This window comes from Schistocerca gregaria, unplaced genomic scaffold (genome assembly GCF_023897955.1).
Source record: "Schistocerca gregaria isolate iqSchGreg1 unplaced genomic scaffold, iqSchGreg1.2 ptg000553l, whole genome shotgun sequence".
Lineage (NCBI taxonomy): Eukaryota > Metazoa > Arthropoda > Insecta > Orthoptera > Acrididae > Schistocerca > Schistocerca gregaria.
Genome location: NW_026061947.1, coordinates 3,965,260 through 3,982,960, shown reverse-complemented (window position 1 = coordinate 3,982,960; position 17,701 = coordinate 3,965,260).

The window sequence follows — 17,701 nt, the reverse complement described above, 5'->3', positions numbered from 1 at the left end:
ATTTCATTGTTGTAATCCTACAAATGTTCATGATACTATGCTGTTTCTTTTGACAGTGAGATATAATATGTAGAAAGTACCTGGAAAATATATGCAGATGCGGTCTGGTGAAGAAAGTGTGCGTATTAAAATTTAAAATAAGTGATTGCAGCAGCATAATGAGGTATATTTTATATTGTGGGAGTGATCTCCACGTGGGATCCGAAGCACGGACCCCACGGGGGTGCCCGGCATGCGCCACATGCCAGGGCAGAGGTGGAGGCTAGTGTTCGGAAGTCTGAAAATTCCAGCGCCGGCCGGGGATTGAACCCCGGCCCGGCTGGGGCGAATAGCCCCAGCCGAGGCGCTGGAACGTTCCAGACCCCCTTACCACTAGACCACCGGGGACCCCGGCCGTTTCCTGCTCCATAGTCCAGCTAGTGGTCGTAGAGCACTTCCTGTTGTCTGGTAGTCCTGTCACACTTCCTGTTGTCGGCTGTGTTTACATCGGACGCTGAGTGGCATAGTGTAGCCGGCAACATTAGAACGCTGTGAGTTTACCTCCGACTAGTAGCTGTCCCCCCTACCCAGGTGAAGTAGCTTTACAGTTACCAAAGACATTTGAAATCAGCCTTTGCGACTGTATGCAGTCGACGGTTGTTAATCGTTTGTTTCAACCTGTTCCCAAATGCCTCGAGAAAACCGAAGCAACTTCTTCACTAATCGAGGCGACTGTCATATCAAAACGACCCGCAGACATTCTATAATTAAAAGTCAACGCCTAGCTTACACCAGATAATTCTGTCTGTTTCATCAGTTGTTTTAACAGTGCACGAAATACCACAGCATATTATTAATCCGTTGCAAATAAATTTCTGTGTGTGCAGTTCAGGTCTGCGCCGTAGATTTTTCGTGAAAACGTCGGGATAAAATCGTAACATGTGTTTCATATTAATATGAAACTTTCACAATTTTGGACTTTTCAGTGGCTGGGGTACGATATAGCCTTTGAGTACGTTATCGCGTTGCGCAATTTCTTCCTTTTTTTCCGACTCTGAGGGAGCTGTCGCCTTCTCTCAGCGCTGCCCTTTTTAGGCTTTTCTCGCGTTTTCTGTAATTTAGAGCATATTTACAAGTCCTGAGACGAACTCTCCCTTTGTGTCGTAGGTTTAAACTCAATATAGATTTTCGTTTATATTCCGGCGAATATTTTTATTTTCTGTTACTCCTAGCGGCGCTCCCTAAGCTGTTCATCGCAATGACTCACGAATGAGAATCCTAGCTTACAGCTACACCAGTTTACAACTTTACACAAAGATGATTCCTAACAATGACCCGCATATGCCAACACAGGCAATAAGCGACAACCACGTGGACTTAACCTTTGTTTGCGCACTGTCGGTCTCGTAATTAATAGTGATTCAAATCTGACGCCATTTTGTCATATAAGAAACTCCGACCAAGGAGAAACTAGACGTTTTCACGTCAGAATACCTTCCAGGAAGTTTTCGACTTTCGTAAAGCAGAAACGAGTTTCGACGCTGTGGAATGCTTCGAGAAGTAGTAGGTGACGAATTGTTTCGGGATTCCACTATCCATGCTGCAAACGATCATCGAGCAGAAAGATAATGTTGCTGATAATTGTTAAAAGGCGGGAGCAAGCAGACCGGCGAGGCGAGTTCCCGCCTCTTGCTGAAAGCTTATGGAATTGGCTTACTCAGTGCAGGGTAGCAAGGGTATTTGTCGGAGGTTATAGCTTAACGGAACGCTAAATCATTAACGGTTAGTCTGGGAACCGAAGTCACAGATACAAATAAGAAGTGACACGCTAAATCCAAAGACATAAGGTGGTTTATAAGAAATTTAGTTCACAAAATGCATCCATTCGTAACAGTTTGTTCAGTATTGAAAAATGAATGAAGCTGAATTTATGTATTTTTGAAGATTTGTGCGTGCCTTCCGTTTCAAATACAAAAGGACATAACATGTAAGAAAACTGGGAATACAATAGAAAAAAAGTCGAAATTTTATTTAGATTTTTCCTGATTCCATCTGGAATAAAGGAGAGTTAAATAGAATTAATTGTTCTAACTTTTTCTTACATCCTTCGAATTGTGCAGACTCGATTGTAACTGGCCCTTGGGCTTCGAATTTTCTAGAGTCTGCATTAATGTCTGGAAAGTAAAAATAAATCTCCTCGTGCTACTATCCACTTTTCAGCGGATGCTGATTTGGTTGTCCTTCTTAGTATATCAATATGATTCTAGAGTCGTAATCCACGTACGCAACGCTGTTACGGTATAAACGTACGTTTATTTTTACCAAAGTTGCGTAAGAATGCGCTTTTGCTATGCATCCCCACTCCTTAAATCCGCCATCAGGAAAAAGAAAGTGAATACCCTTTCCTTTGTTTTTCACCCTTCATCGATGACAAGTGATAATGACTTGGCAGCAGAGACCTGTTTAGCTTGAGTGAGTGCTTAAACGAAAGGCATGGATGAATAAAAATACAAAAGAGATATATACGTAACGTCACGTAACCATGAAGAAAAGCAGACTTGGTTTATTTTACCATATCAGTTAATTCTTTTAAAACATCGTAAGTAGAATTACCAATTTCGGTCGCTTTCTACATCTAGGAACGTTCTTTATAATAGATAAGTCTCTGATATTCACTTACAGCATTGTTGTGTCTTTTCCCCTTGCATTTGTGAATTGTCTTCTCAGACTGCAGATTTCTGAGCAGCACTGGTGCCATTAGCCTAAATTTATGTTGGTCTACAGCGCTGAGGTTGATCCCTCACCTGTGGTCGACTGAGAGATCATTCCAAAGCCTGACAGGCAGCGAACGACTTTGCGAGGGGCCTCCAGAGGAAGCTTCTTGGAACGCAAATTCTGGGCGTTCACAGAAGGTGAGTTTGCTGGTAGTTCGGAACTCCAATAATAGGCGAGTAATTGGGCCCCCTTAATAACATGGCTGCCAAGGAGGGGAAGGACGGCAGTGTGCACAAGGTGGGGGAGTCATTCCTGATTTGTAAAGAGTGTTCCGGATGCCATGAAGAGTACAGGGCGCAGCCAACAGCATGTGGTGGCCCCAGTCGGTGCCAATGGCGTGTGTCGCTTTGGATTGGTTTTGTTTAGCGGATATGGTTAAGCGAGTTTAAGGCGGAGCTCACAATCTGCACCATCATCGACAGAACTGACTGTGGTCCTTCGGTGCAGAGCCAAATGAAAGGTATGAACCATAGGCTCGGGTGGTTATCTTACTGTGTAGGCCTCAGAGTCCTTGACTTGTGCCATAGGGTAGTGGGTTTCTGGATTCCGCTTAATAGGTCAGGAGTCCACTACACGGGTAGTGGGGGCGGCTGGGGTGCATTTTTAGGTTAGAGGGTCTCAGGAAAACATAGAAATGGCGTCTGTCTAAAAGGGGGCAGGTAACACACAGTAAGGTGGTTGTAGAAACGATTGGTGTTGTAAATTATCGTAGCTGTGTTGGGAAAGAACCTGAGCTCCAGGCCCTAATAGAAAGCACTAAAGCTCAAACAGTTATAGGTACGGAAACCTGGCTAAAGCCGGAAATATGTTAAGCCGAAATTTTTTCAAACGACCTAACAACGTTCAGAAGGGATAGATTAAACATAGTTGGTGCTGGAGTATTTATTGCTGTCAGAAGTAGTTTACCTTGTAGTGAAACTGAAGTAGATAGTTCCTGCGAAATAGTTGGGTAGAGGCTGTACTTGTCAATCGGACTAAACTGGATCGTTTTACCGACCCCCGAGTGAGAGGATATAGTTGCTGAACAGTTCAAAGAAAACGTGAGTCTCATTTCAAATGGTACCCCACTCACACAATTATAGTCGGTGGTGATTTCAATGTATCCTCGATATGCTGGAAAATTTACACGTTTAAAGCCGGCGGCAGGCTTAAAACGTCACCTGAAATAGTACTGAATGCTTTCTAAAAAAAGTATTTTGAACTATTAGTTCGTGAGCCCACTCGAAGCATAAATGGTTACGAAAGCGTACTTGACCTCATAGCAGCAAATATTCCTGGATGAATAGGTAGTATCATGACGAATACAGGGATTAGCGACCACAAGTCAGTTGCCTGTACACTGAATACTGTAACACCTACAACCATCAAAAAGAAACTTAAAGTACATCTGTTTAAAAAAAGCTGACAATGCTCTTAACGATTTTTAAGGAAACAGCCTCCACTCCTTCCGATCTGATCATGTAAGCGTAGAAAAGATGTGGAATGATTTCAGAGAAATAGTATCGATTGCAATTGAGAGATATATATACCACATCAATTAATAAGTGATGGTACTGATCCCCCATGGACAAAACGGGTGAAATCGCTGTTGCAGAAGTAACGAGAAAGCATGCCAAATCTAAAAGAATCCAAAATCCGCAAGACTGGCAATGTTTTGCAGAAGTTCTAAATATAGCGGTTACTACAGTGCGAGATGCTCTTGATAATTTCCGCAACAAAACTCTGTTTCGAAATCTGGCGAAAAACCCAAAGAGATTCTGGTCATGCATAGAGTACACCAGTGTCAAGACGCAATCAGTACCTTCACTGGGCGAAAGTAACAGTGGAGTCACTGATGACAGTGCCACTAAAGTAGAGTTAAGAAACGTGGTTTTCCGAAACTCCTTCAGCAAAGAATACGAAGTAAGCATTCCCGAAGCCCAGTCAACAGAAAGTGCATATCCTCGGTGTAGCAAAGCACCTTAAATCACTTAAAGGCAAGGTTTCCGTTCCAGATTGTATACCAGTCAAGTTCCTCTGAGTGTGCTGATACAATAGCTCCATGTTTAGTAATTATATACAACCACTCACAGAAAGATCCGTACCTAAAGACTGGAAAATTGCTCAGGTCACACCAATTTCTTACAGTACTGCCTTTTGTGATGTTTAACAATATTGTTGGCAAGCGTACTTGTTATACAAATGGGCACGGCATAGGCTTACGGTCGTAAAATATATTTCAGCGTTAAACTGGAAATAGTTGTAGGATTTAATTTCTTGTACATTAGGTTTTTGTGTTGGAGAAGATTCTCATCAGTAATTTTAATAGTCTCAAAAATGTGAATGTTAGCAAGTAAATTAACTACGTTAAGGGATATGAAATTACCATCATCAGGAATGGAAAAGTTTTTAATTTTAGCTGTTAGTTAAAGGGAATTTTTGACAGTGTAGTTTTCTTCAAAGACATAATACTCTTTAAATGGTGTATGAGATTTTTTGCCGATTTCATAGAAGCGCCGTCTGTATAGTTAACACTGTGGACAGGAAGCGAAGGCGGCGTGCAGTCGGAGGCGATACTGGGTTCGTAGCGGTGGGCACCAATTGTCGGCTACGACGGGACTGCCCGGGAGGCACACTCACACTCACATTCGAGTGGCCGCACGTGACACGGTGGATGCAGCAGAAGGTCCATAGCAGCAGTGACCCTGTCGCGGATGCGTGCACCACCTGTTCTAGTGTCTCGTGTACACGAAGGACCTCTGCGGACCGAGCTGCAACTTTCTTAGCTCGCTGGACTGTGCAGTTACTGATTTACAGGGGTTATGCTCTATGCAGCCTGCCTGGCAGAGGTGTGTTGCAGGGTGGCATCAGAGCCTGACGGCTTCCGCGACTGGACAAATGAACTGGCGATAAAAAAAAAATCATAGCAACAAACGAACAAAAAGTCATGTAGAGTAATGAAATTTCGGGAATACGTCTGTCTATGTAGGATATTTAAGTAATTAACATTGCAGCATCACAGGGCAACGTAAGCGCGAAATAAGCCGTTGCAAAAGTGACATGCTGGTAAGTTAATAACAGATGTAACGATCAGAATGTTGAATGCAAGCATTGAAACGGGCACGCATTGTGTTGTAATGGTTTGCGATGTCAGTTTTGTGTCGCAAATGCCGGTGGTTTGGGGGTCAGTGAAATGCATGCTACTGGGCGCCTTGGCTCGGGGCTGTCCCTGAAGTAATCGATTTTTATTTCGTTATGTCGTCGACTGCTGTTCGAATTGCTACTGCAGAAGAAATGTGATGTGCCAGAGACGTACGCCAGACACGACTGCCTTCCCTCTTGGTAGCGCCACGTGACCGGTTGGAGCTCGAGCTTTTTGCGACCGTACATTCTCGCGGTCACCGCTGCCAGTATACAGTGCTACATTTCTGCCAAGTCTCCTGCGAAATCGCTGGAGGAACATCCAGCTTCTCGTGGCCCTATTACACGACCTCGTTCAAACTCATTAAGATGATCGTAATGGCGTCTCTGTCTCCTCAAAGGCATTCTTGGCTAAGATCAAACCACCACGTCCAATCTAGAAGGTAACTAACGCTCACAACCGCCACGGCGTGTATTTACAGCAGACCTGATCTGCACCCTCACAGTGCCCCTACTAACACCATTCTTATGCGACTGGCGCGAAATTTAAATCGACACTATTTTTCAATTGTAGAAACACGCCTACCAACTTTCGTTTATCTCTCACAACTGCTTGTGGTGTTGCGATTTTTTCCGTCGCTGTATGTTCAAGAATTCTGCAGCAAATGGATGTTAACGATATTGGACTGTAATTTTGCAGGTCCGTCCTATTACTGTTCTTATACACTACTGGCCATTAAAATAGCTACAGATGATAAACGGGTATTCATTGGACAAATATATTATACTAGAACTGACATGTCGTTACATTTTCACGCAATTTGGGTCCATAGATCCAGAGAAATCAGTACCCAGAACAACCACCCCTGACCGTAATAACGGCCTTGATACGCCTGGGCATTGAGTCAAACAGAGCTTGGATGGCGTGTACAGGTACAGCTGCCCATGCAGCTTCAACACGATACCACAGCTCATCAAAAGTAGTGACTGGAGTATTGTGACGAGCCCGTTGCTCGGCTACCATTGACCAGGCCTTTTCAGTTGGTGAGAGATCTGGAGAATGTGCTGGCCAGGGCATCAGTCGAAAATTTTCTGTATCCAGAAAGGCCAGTAACATGTGGTCTTGCATTATCCTGCTGAAATGAAGGGTAGAGCCACGGGTCGTAGCACATCTGCAATGTAACGTCCACTGTTCAAAGTGCCGCCAATGCGGACAAGAGGTGACCGAGACGTGTAACCAATGGCTCCCCATACCGTCACGCGGGGTGATACAGCAGTATGGCGATGACGAATACACACTTTCGTGATGTTGTAAACAGAACCTGCATTCATCCGAAAAAATAGCGTTTTGCCATTCGTGCACCCAGGTTCGTCGTTGAGTACACCATCGCAGGCGCTCTTGTCTGTGATGCAGCGTCAAGAGTAACAGAGCTCATAGTCCATGCTGCTGCAAACGTCGTCAAACTGTTCGTGCAGATGGTTATTGTTTTGGAAACGTCCCCACCTGTTGACTCAGGGATCGAGACGTGGCTGCACGGTCCGTTACAGCCATGCGGATAAGATGCCTGTCACCTAGACTGCTAGTGATACGAGGTCGTTGGCATCCTGCACGGCATTCCATATTCTGCTAACAGTCATTGGATCTCGACCAATGCGAGCAGCAATGTCGCGCTCCGATAAACCGCAATCGCGATAGGCTAGAATCCGACATTTATCAAAGTCGGAAACGTGATGGCACGCATTTCTCCTCCTTACACGAGGCATGACAACAACGTTTCACCAGACAACGCCGGTCAACTGCTGTTTGTGTATGAGAAATCGGTTGAAAACTTTCCTCATGCCAGCACGTTGTAGTGTCGCCAGCGGCGCCAGTGTTGTGTGAATGCTCTGGAAAGCTAATTATTTGCTTATCACAGCATCTTCTTCCTGTCGGTTATATTTCGCGCATGTAGCAGGTCATCTTCGTAGTTTAGCAATCTTAATGGCCAGTAGTGTACATAGGAGTCACTTTTATCCAGTCATTTGGGACTTTGCGTTATGCGAGAGATTCACGATAAATGTAATCTAAGTAAGGGGCCAATGCCGTAGAGTACTGTTTGTGAAACCGAATCGGTATTCGGAAAGGACCTGGCGACTTATTTGCTACCAAATGTTCCAGCTGCTTCTCTAGGCTAGGAATGTCCATTACCGTGCTGTCGACACGAGAGTTTAACGACTGCGTGTATCTACGATTCTGCTGCGTGAAATATTCCTAAAACATGAAATTTAAAACTTGAGCATTCCTTTTGTTGTTTTCTACTAGCACACCAGGCTGAAGCTTCGCTCCCCACTCAGCGGTTTTACGCAGGACCAGAATAGTCTCGCGATCTCTTCAAGATAATTTGTTGAGGTATGACGGTGGCAGCTTTATGCTCGAGCATCGATCTTTCCACAGAAGCACGAATCTCTACTAACCTTGAATTGTTGTTAGCGTGCTCTCTGTTGAACTGAGAGTGCAACAGTCTCTGCTTCATCATCATTTTCCGCAATGTATCTTCTCCATCCTTCATTCGCTTACTAGGCACATAGTTTTCCACAGCACGATTTAGAATATGTTTAAACTTGGCTTATAATTACTCTACACCCATCATACTGGAACTAAATAATGTCCATTCACTGTTTGAGATTCTAACAACCGCTTTTCTGCTCAACTACTCTCCTAGCTTTCTTGATTGATTTAATAACTTAAGTAACCATCGTCGCTACGGCGACGTCATTATCACTAACGCCTGTCTCTGTAGTGACACCCTCGGTGAGTCCAGGCATCTTTGTAGCTACATGCTCTAAAATACTTACATCAAAAAAAGTTTAGCATCACTTCCATTGGTTCTGGAAACTATTCCAATTTTTTGTACAGAGATCGATATAAACATCGTTTCCGCCCTTTTTATTGCTCATAAAAATGGCACATGGCATGTTGTACCACCGTATAGCGAGACCTTCAGAGTCGGTTGCCCAGATTGGTGTACACACCGGAACCTGTAATACCCACTACCACGTCCTCTTGAATTAATGCACGCCTGTATTCGTCGTGGAATACTATCCACAAGTTCATCAAGGCAGATTGTCCCATTCCTAAAGCTGATTCGGCGTAGATCACTCAGTGTGGTTGGAGGGTCACGTCGGCCATAAACAGCCCTCTTCATTCTGTCCCAGGTATGTTCGATAGGGTACATGTCTGGAGAAAAATGGTTCAAATGGCTCTGAGCACTATGAACATTGACTTAGGAGGTCATGAGTCGCCTAGAACTTAGAACTAATTAAACCTAACTAGCCTAAGGACATCACACACATCCATGCCCATGGCAGCATTCGAACCTGAGACCGTAGCTGTCGCCCTGCTCCAGACTGTAGCGCCTAGAACCGCTCTGCCACTCCGGCCGGCACATGTCTGGAGAATATGCTGGCCACACTAGTCGGGCGATGTCGTTATCCTGAAGGAAGTCAGCCACAAGATGTGCACGATGGGGCCGCGAATTGTCGTCCATGAAGACGAATGCCTTGGCAATATACTGTATACTGCCGATCTCGTTGCACTAAAAACGAAATTAAAAAAGCGGTCGGAGGATGGCATTCACGTATTGTACAGCCGTTGCGGCGCCTTCCATGACCACGAGAGAGTACATCGGTCCCACATAATGGCACCCCAAAACAGCAGGGAACCTCTATGTTGCTGCACTCGCTCGACAGTGTATTTAAAGCTTTCAGCCTGACCGGGTTGCCTCCAAGCACGTCTCCGACGATTGTCTGGTTGAAGGTATATATGAGACTCATCGGTGCAGAGAACGTGATGCCAATGCTGAGAGGTCCATCCGGCATGTTGTTGGGCCCATCGGTACCGCGCTGCACTGTGTCGTAGTTGCGAAGATGGATCTCGCCACGGACGTCGGGAGTGAAGACGTGCATCGTGCAGGTTACTGTGCACTGTTTGAGTCTTAACACGACGTCCTGTGGCTGCACGAAAGGCATTATTCAACATGTTGGCTTTGCTGTCGGGGTACCTCCGAGCCATAATCCGCAGGCAGCGGTCATCGATTGCCGTAGTCGCCCCCGGGCATCCTGAGCGAGACATGTCATCGACATCGCTTTCGTTTACTCCGACTCGCCTTGACACTTCACTTGTTGAGAGCCCTTCCTGGCACAAACGAACAATGCGGACCGCTGTAGGCACGGTTGAACTACAGACAACACGAGCCGTGTACCTCCTTCGTGGTGGAATGACTGGAACGGATCGGCTGTCGGACCCCGTCTGTCTAATAGGCGCTGCTCATACACGGTTGCTCACATCTGTGGTCGGGCTTAGTGACATCTTTAAAAAGTCAAAGGGACTGTGTATCTGATACGATATCCACAGCCAAAGTTTATCTTCCCGAGTTCTGGTAACCGGGGTCACGCAATTTTTTTTTTTATGTGTGTATTTCCATTGTATGTGCTCTCTCGAACTAGGTGCTCAAGACAGTTTTCGAAAAAACATGTTCAACAGTACTATGCAAGGCTACTTATGTGGAAACCTTGTAATGAATCCATCGGTGTCCTTGTCTATGCTCGGAACTAATACTGCACGATTTGGGTACTTCCGCACTACTGGGCGTAGACTTTCTTTGAATAACTCTGTCTCGACGGAATCGGGAGGCCGTTAATAACATCCAACAATTACCTTCTTTTCACCTAAACCTGTTGTGCGTTACCAGATAACTTCACAGCCACACTGAAATCCGACTTGAGTAGAAACAACATTTTTGTCACCCTCGGTAAACGCTTCCCCATCAGTGGCGTTTAACATGTCTTTTCGTTACACGTTCCACGAATCGCTAAACATTTCAGAGCTTTATACTTGGAGTTTCAGACAGCTCTCGGTCCCGAGAATAATTTGTGTGTGACGAATTTCAGAGAGGGCAGTAAAGGCGAAATATTAGGAATATGCGATGTCTGTTCTTTGTGACATGTTTGAATAAACGGACAGCACGCTTTCATATAACTGATTCGCCTCTACGAGCAATGAATCAGGTAGCAGCGGACCCCGGGTTCGAGTTCCAGGGTTGCATACATTTTTTCTCATTGCCGCTGATTCCGCGCAAGGTCTCAGTGCAGCTTACCTTAATAGTTCCTTCCGTTTCCTTTCTCCTCGCTTCAGTCTACATGAAAAGGCAAAATAGCCGGCGGCGAAGATGAGCCGGAAGACACAGATGACCTCCTTATACAGGTTGCACGAGAAATATTAGGCATTGACATAGGTAAGGTAGACACTGGGTGGTACGTGGATTATAAGGTGCTTCGAAATCTCATCCAATAATTGTCAAATTTGTCTCACACCGAAAAAGGACGCAGATCTTCAGCCACGAGAAAAAATAGTTAGCAAGGGCAGGGCTTACTATAAGACAAGATCTTACACTCCTATAAATTGAAATAAGAACACCGTGAATTCATTGTCCCAGGAAGGGGAAACTTTATTGACACATTCCTGGGCTCAGATACATCACATGATCACACTGACAGAACCACAGGCACCAGAGCATGCACAATGTCGGCACTAGTACAGTGTATATCCACCTTTCGCAGCAATGCAGGCAGCTATTCTCCCATGGAGACGATCGTAGAGATGCTGGATGTAGTCCTGTGGAACGGCTTGCCATGCCATTTCCACCTGGCGCCTCAGTTGGACCAGCTGGACGTGCAGACTGCGTGAGACGACGCTTCATCCAGTCCCAAACATGCTCAATGGGGGACAGATCCAGAGATCTTGCTGGCCAGGGTACTTGATTTACACCTTCTAGAGCACGTTGGGTGGCACGGGATACATGCGGACGTGCATTGTCCTGTTGGAACAGCAAGTTCCCTTGCCGGTCTAGGAATGGTAGAACGATGGGTTCGATGACGGTTTGGATGTACCATGCACTAGTCAGTGTCCCCTCGACGATCACCAGAGGTGTACGGCGAGTGTAGGAGATCGCTCCCCACACCATGATGCTGGGTGTTGGCCCTGTGTGCCTCGGTCGTATGCAGACCTGATTATGGCGCTCACCTGCACGGCGCCAAACACGCATACGACCATCATTGGCACCAAGGCAGAAGCGACTCTCATCGCTGAAGACGACACGTCTCCATTCGTCCCTCCATTCACGCCTGTCGCGACACCACTGGAGGCGGGCTGCACGATGTTGGGGCGTGAGCGGAAGACGGCCTAACGGTGTGCGGGACCGTAGCCCAGCTTCATGGAGACGGTTGCGAATGGTCCTCGCCGATACCCCAGGAGCAACAGTGTCCCTAATTTGCTGGGAAGTGGCGGTGCGGTCCCCTACGGCACTACGTAGGATCCTACGGTCTTGGAGTGCATCCGTGCGTCGCTGCGGTCCGGTCCCAGGTCGACGGGCACGTGCTCCTTCCGCCGACCACTGGCGACAACATCGATGTACTGTGGAGAACTCACGCCCCACGTGTTGAGCAATTTGGCGGTACGTCCACCCAGCCTCCCACATGCCCACTACACGCCCTCGCTCAAAGTCCGTCAACTGCACATACGGTTCACGTCCACGCTATCGCGGCATGCTACCAGTGTTAAAGACTGCGATGGAGCTCCGTATCCCACGGCAAACTGACTGACACTGAAGGCGGCGGTGCACAAATGCTGCGCAGCTAGCGCCATTCGATGGCCAACACCGCGGTTCCTGGTGTGTCCACTGTGCCGTGCGTGTCATCATTGCTTGTGCAGCCCTCTCGCTGTGTCCGGAGCAAGTATGGTGGGTCTGACACACCGGTGTCAATGTGTTTTTTTTTCCATTTCCAGGAGTGTACAAAGGACCATCTAAGGATTTAAAACAGCGCCACACCCCATTTCGGCCTTCAGAATGTATGTACTCTGGGCGGCAGCATAATTAAGACCGCCGCCCCCCCCCCCTGAAAAGAATGCATTTAGAAACGTGTCAGAACTGAACAGCATTAAGAGAAACTATGCGAGCCAAAGCGAAAACCTAGCACCTCTCACCTTAATTTAATACTAATCTTTTGCAACATCTCTCCTTCTCTGAATGCTATCTTGAAATTGCATCTACTCTCCAACTATCTCTGTTTCTGTGCCTTTACCTATTGTTCTTGTAACTGTAACTCCGTAATTATCTTCCTGCTAGTGTCTTCGACTGTTACCGTTAACTGTAGCATTACTTGATCTGAAACTATTTGCCTGAAATTCTTTACATTGTATGCTATAGCATACAACTGTAGCTATTGTTATTTTCCTGGTTACCTTACTCGCTCACCTACTCGGTTTAAACTGCCGAGAGAAATATCGCAATCACTATTATTGTAGTAATTCCTAACTTGTTGGCATTCTTCGTTAATTTTATAGCGAACTGCTTTTCGTCCCCTGACACATCGTATCTTTTCTCGACGGCACCCCTTCACAACGAATACTCTCCGCTCCTCTCTACTCCGTACTGTAACTGGGTTTTCTCTGTTTGCGATGGTCATCTGTCAGGATGAGCACTACTGCAAAGGGCATTTGATTCTAAAGCATTATGTCAGGGTGAAAAACACTAAATAAATTACTTTTTCTCTCTTAACAACATTTTTGCAGGGTGGGTTCATCCTTGGCTCAGGTATGAGGTAGAATGAAACAGCAGTTTTACATAAGATAACTTTTATTGAAAGTTTTGTACAAGGGTTTCTGGCTGGGATACTGGCAACTGTGTCGTTTGCGAAGCCTTCTGCTTGCGTGAGCGGCGGCGTCTGATTACGCACGGCGGTGTGTATCTCGTGTCGCCGTTTCGCCCAGTTGACTGGAGACGGGCATCGCGAGGTGGTCCGTTTAATTATTGAGGAAGAAGTCGTGAATCGGACGGTGACGACTCGGATGTGACTGCTGATGTGCGCTGTCTCCTTCCCGTCCTCACGAGTCACTCGGGTACATAAAAATCTGGCCTCAAATACCTTCTGTCTTCTGGCGCCGAGGCTGCTGCTTGCTATTCCATTACAGCGGCAGACTCGGTGCTTCTGTGTACGATGTAGTTTCTTCCTGCATGACGGTCTTGAGCACCGACTGTACCGGAACTGAACTGAAAGCTACTCCTGTCGGGCCCACTGCGTCTCGCGTACTTATTCACTTCACTGGAGGTGAACAACATCACTGTCGTTGCCTCTTCTGTCACGTCGAAAAGCTTCGCGAAGAATCTTCTTAACGTCGGTCATTGGCTCTCGGAATGTAGGCGAGGGCCTTTGATCACGTGTGACAATTGAGAAACACGTGAGCCGGACGGGCGATGCCCTGACGGCTGAATCGACAGCTTCTGCTTACGTGGGGGAGGACGATAGCTTCTCCTGAATGTGCTGACTTCGCGGTCATTGCCTCTTCTGCTCTGCCCATTGTTTGCCAGAGTGTAACTCTTCTAAGCTAAACGAAGTTTCTCATTAATTTTAAATTTCTACTTCACTTTGATTTCACTAATTTATTTCCCTATCTTAAGTACCACTCAACAGTATTTGCGCCGATCTCCGTGCACTGTTTTAGGAAAGTGTAATGCCGTCACTACACGGACGGTGTTGTGAACGTCAGTCTTGAGCGTGCCAAGTTGAAAGTGCTGCCGAACGCTCTGACTTGTGCATACAGCATGTGCCTGTCAACGTGGTACACGCGACCGCAGCGGCAGCATCTGGGTCACACATCACCCGGTTGTCCGCCCCGGTAGCTGAGTGGTCAGCGTGACAGACGGGTTCGATTCCTGGCTGGGTTGGAGATTTTCTCTGCTCAGGGACTGGGTGTCGTGTTGTCCTAATCGTCATCATTTCATCTCCAACTACGCGCATGTCACCGAAGTGGCGTCAAGTCGAAAGACCTGCACCAGGCGAGCGGTCGGGAGGCCCTCGTCACACGTTTCTCTCTATCACCCACTTTACAAAATGCATGGGCGTAAAATTCTTAAGCTAGCGCTATTAAAACGCGCCTTTCCTCTCTTGTCCACGTGAGAGTCACGTTGTTCTGCGTATAGTGTCCACGGACATGTTATAAGGCAGAAAGAGAAGCTCCGTAACAAATAGCGCGATTCAAAGTCTTACTTTATATTTGTTCCTATTCAGCAGCAGAATCTTCACAACATGTGAAATAAAAAAAACTTATTTTACACTTTCTTGTTGTATCTTACTGCATGTAGTGCAATCTGTCTTGTAGATTAAACCATTCGAACAAACTCCATCCTCAGATGGAACGTACATATGTAACATCGAATATTAGAGAATATACTTTTATTGCACTGAAAAGAAAGTATCAGATCCTAACAGAAAAAGCGAAGACTAGTAATAAAAATATTCGGATCCACTGAGGCGCAAACAAGAATCACATTACCAGCTACCTCATCATTTCGCTCTACCGACTGTGACTGTCGAATGGCCATACATTGAATCTGACCTACTGAAAGTTTTAATGGTAGATACGTTATTAACTGACACTGAAATATTACAGATTGTATCAACGACAATGCGTTTCTTATGGATCCTCACTGTACCCGTTTACAGTCTGTCCCCACTCTGGCTACCCAGCCACGTCACGGGGCGCCTCCATAGGCTGTCTCACGACGCAGTACCGCCCTGCCGCGGCGCGCGCTTTAAGTCGGCGGCGACGCCGTCTGCATACACGGCCCGGCAGCGTTAATTTTTAGACGAGTGTTTTAGTACCGTAAAGAATACAAAAGACGATAGCTTCTTCCGAAACATAACGCTATAGAGTAAATAATATTAACATATGAACGTAAGTCGGGATTTTACTACAAACATGGAACCGAATGCCTGTTCATGTGAATGTACGTTCCTCTACTTCTACCCCATAAAGCGCAATGAATCTGTAGAATTTAAGAATTATTGTCACTTTGTGTTTCTAGTAAAGGATAGAAGTTTTCTTTGAAGGATTGCGTTGAAACTTAACAGGTCTTGCAACACAATGAGTGTTTAAAAAGTAACAAGAAATTTACAATTTCTTGTGTTGTACTAGTCCGATTTGCACTACATTTTTTGTCACTGCCTTCGTAAACGTACGTGAAAAGTATGTGGACAATGTTATACGCATTGGCTATTTGCTCTATTGTCAGCTGTCAAAAAGGATACATGTGTTTTGGTAGCATCAACGATTATTTGTTTTGTGTAAAAACAGATTAGAGAATCTTTCTTACATTTTGTTTTAAGAATAAAGAGTATGGAATTTTAAAAAAAGTTAAATATTCCTTTTGGCTAGCCTGTTACGAGTAAAATTGGATTTTTTTGTTTCACGGCAATTTGTAGTTTCCGTAATGTCGGCACTATTTTTAGATTGATGTAAAAGTCCTCCATCGTTTGTGGAAGGATCGATTTTATGAAATTGTCTATGACGACGGGTTTCCTCCCAAAATTACTAGTTTTCCTTCGTGGCGATCCCTGTAAACCACGCGGTTCATTTTTGCGTTCGTTCCTTAGGCGTGGCAGACGTTTGCATAAATTGGAGCCCTTTTCTTGGAACGGGTAACAGTTCTTTTCGTGTCACCTCCTTAACACACGCTGTAACATAACAGACGATCGAACGCTCGTTACATCTACATCTACATCCGTACTCCGCAAGCCACCTGACGGTGTGTGGCGGAGGGTACCTTGAGTATCTCTATCAGTTGTCCCTTCTATTCCAGTCTCGTATTGTTCGTGGAAAGAAGGATTGTCGGTATGCCTCTGTGTGGCCTCTAATCTCTCTGATTTTATCCTCATGTCTCTTCGCGAGACATACGTAGGAGGGAGCAATATATTGCTTGACTCCTCGGTGAAGGTATGTTCTAGAAACTTCAACAGAAGCCCATACAGAGCTACGGAACGTCTCTCCTGCAGAGTCTTCGAGTTTATCTGTCATCTCTGTAACGCTTTCGCGATTACTAAATCGTCCTGTAACGAAGCGCGCGGCTCTCCGTTGGATCTTCTCTATCTCTTCTATCAACCCTATCTGGTGCGGATCCCACACTGCTGAGCAGTATTGAAGCAGTGGGCGAACAAGGGTACTGCAACCTACTTCCTTTGTTGTCGGATTGCATTTCCTTAGGATTCTTCCAATGAATCTCAGTCTGGCATCTGCTTTACCGACGATCAACTTCATATGATCATTCCATTTTAAATCACTCCTAATGCGTTCTCCCAGTTGCTGACCTGCTATATTGTAGCTAAATGATAAGGGATCTATCTTTCTATGTATTCGCAGCACATTACACTTGTCCACATTGAGATTCAATTGCCATTCCCTGCACCATGCGTTAATTCGTTGCAGATCCTCCTGCATTTCGGTACAATTTTCCATTGTTACAACCTCTGGATAGACTACAGCGTCATCCGCAAAAAGCCTCAGTGATCTTCCGATGATATCCACAAGGTCATTTATGTATATTGTGAATAGCAACAGTCCTATGACACTCCCCTGCGGCACACCTGAAATCACTCTTACTTCGGAAGACTTCTCTCCATTGAGAATGACATTCTGCGTTCTGTCATGTAGGAACTCTTCAATCCAATCACACAATTGGTCTGATAGTCCGTATGCTCTTACTTTGTTCATTAAACGATTGTGGGGAACTGTATCGAAAGCCTTGCGGAAGTCAAGAAACACGGCATCTACCTGTGAACCCGTGTCTATGCCCTTCTGAGTCTCATGGACGAATAGCGAGAGCTGGGTATCACACGACCGTCTTTTCCGAAACCCGTGCTGATTCCTACAGAGTAGATTTCTAGTCTCCAGAAAAGTCATTATACTCGAACATAATACGTGTTCCAAAATTCTACAACTGATTGACGTTAGAGA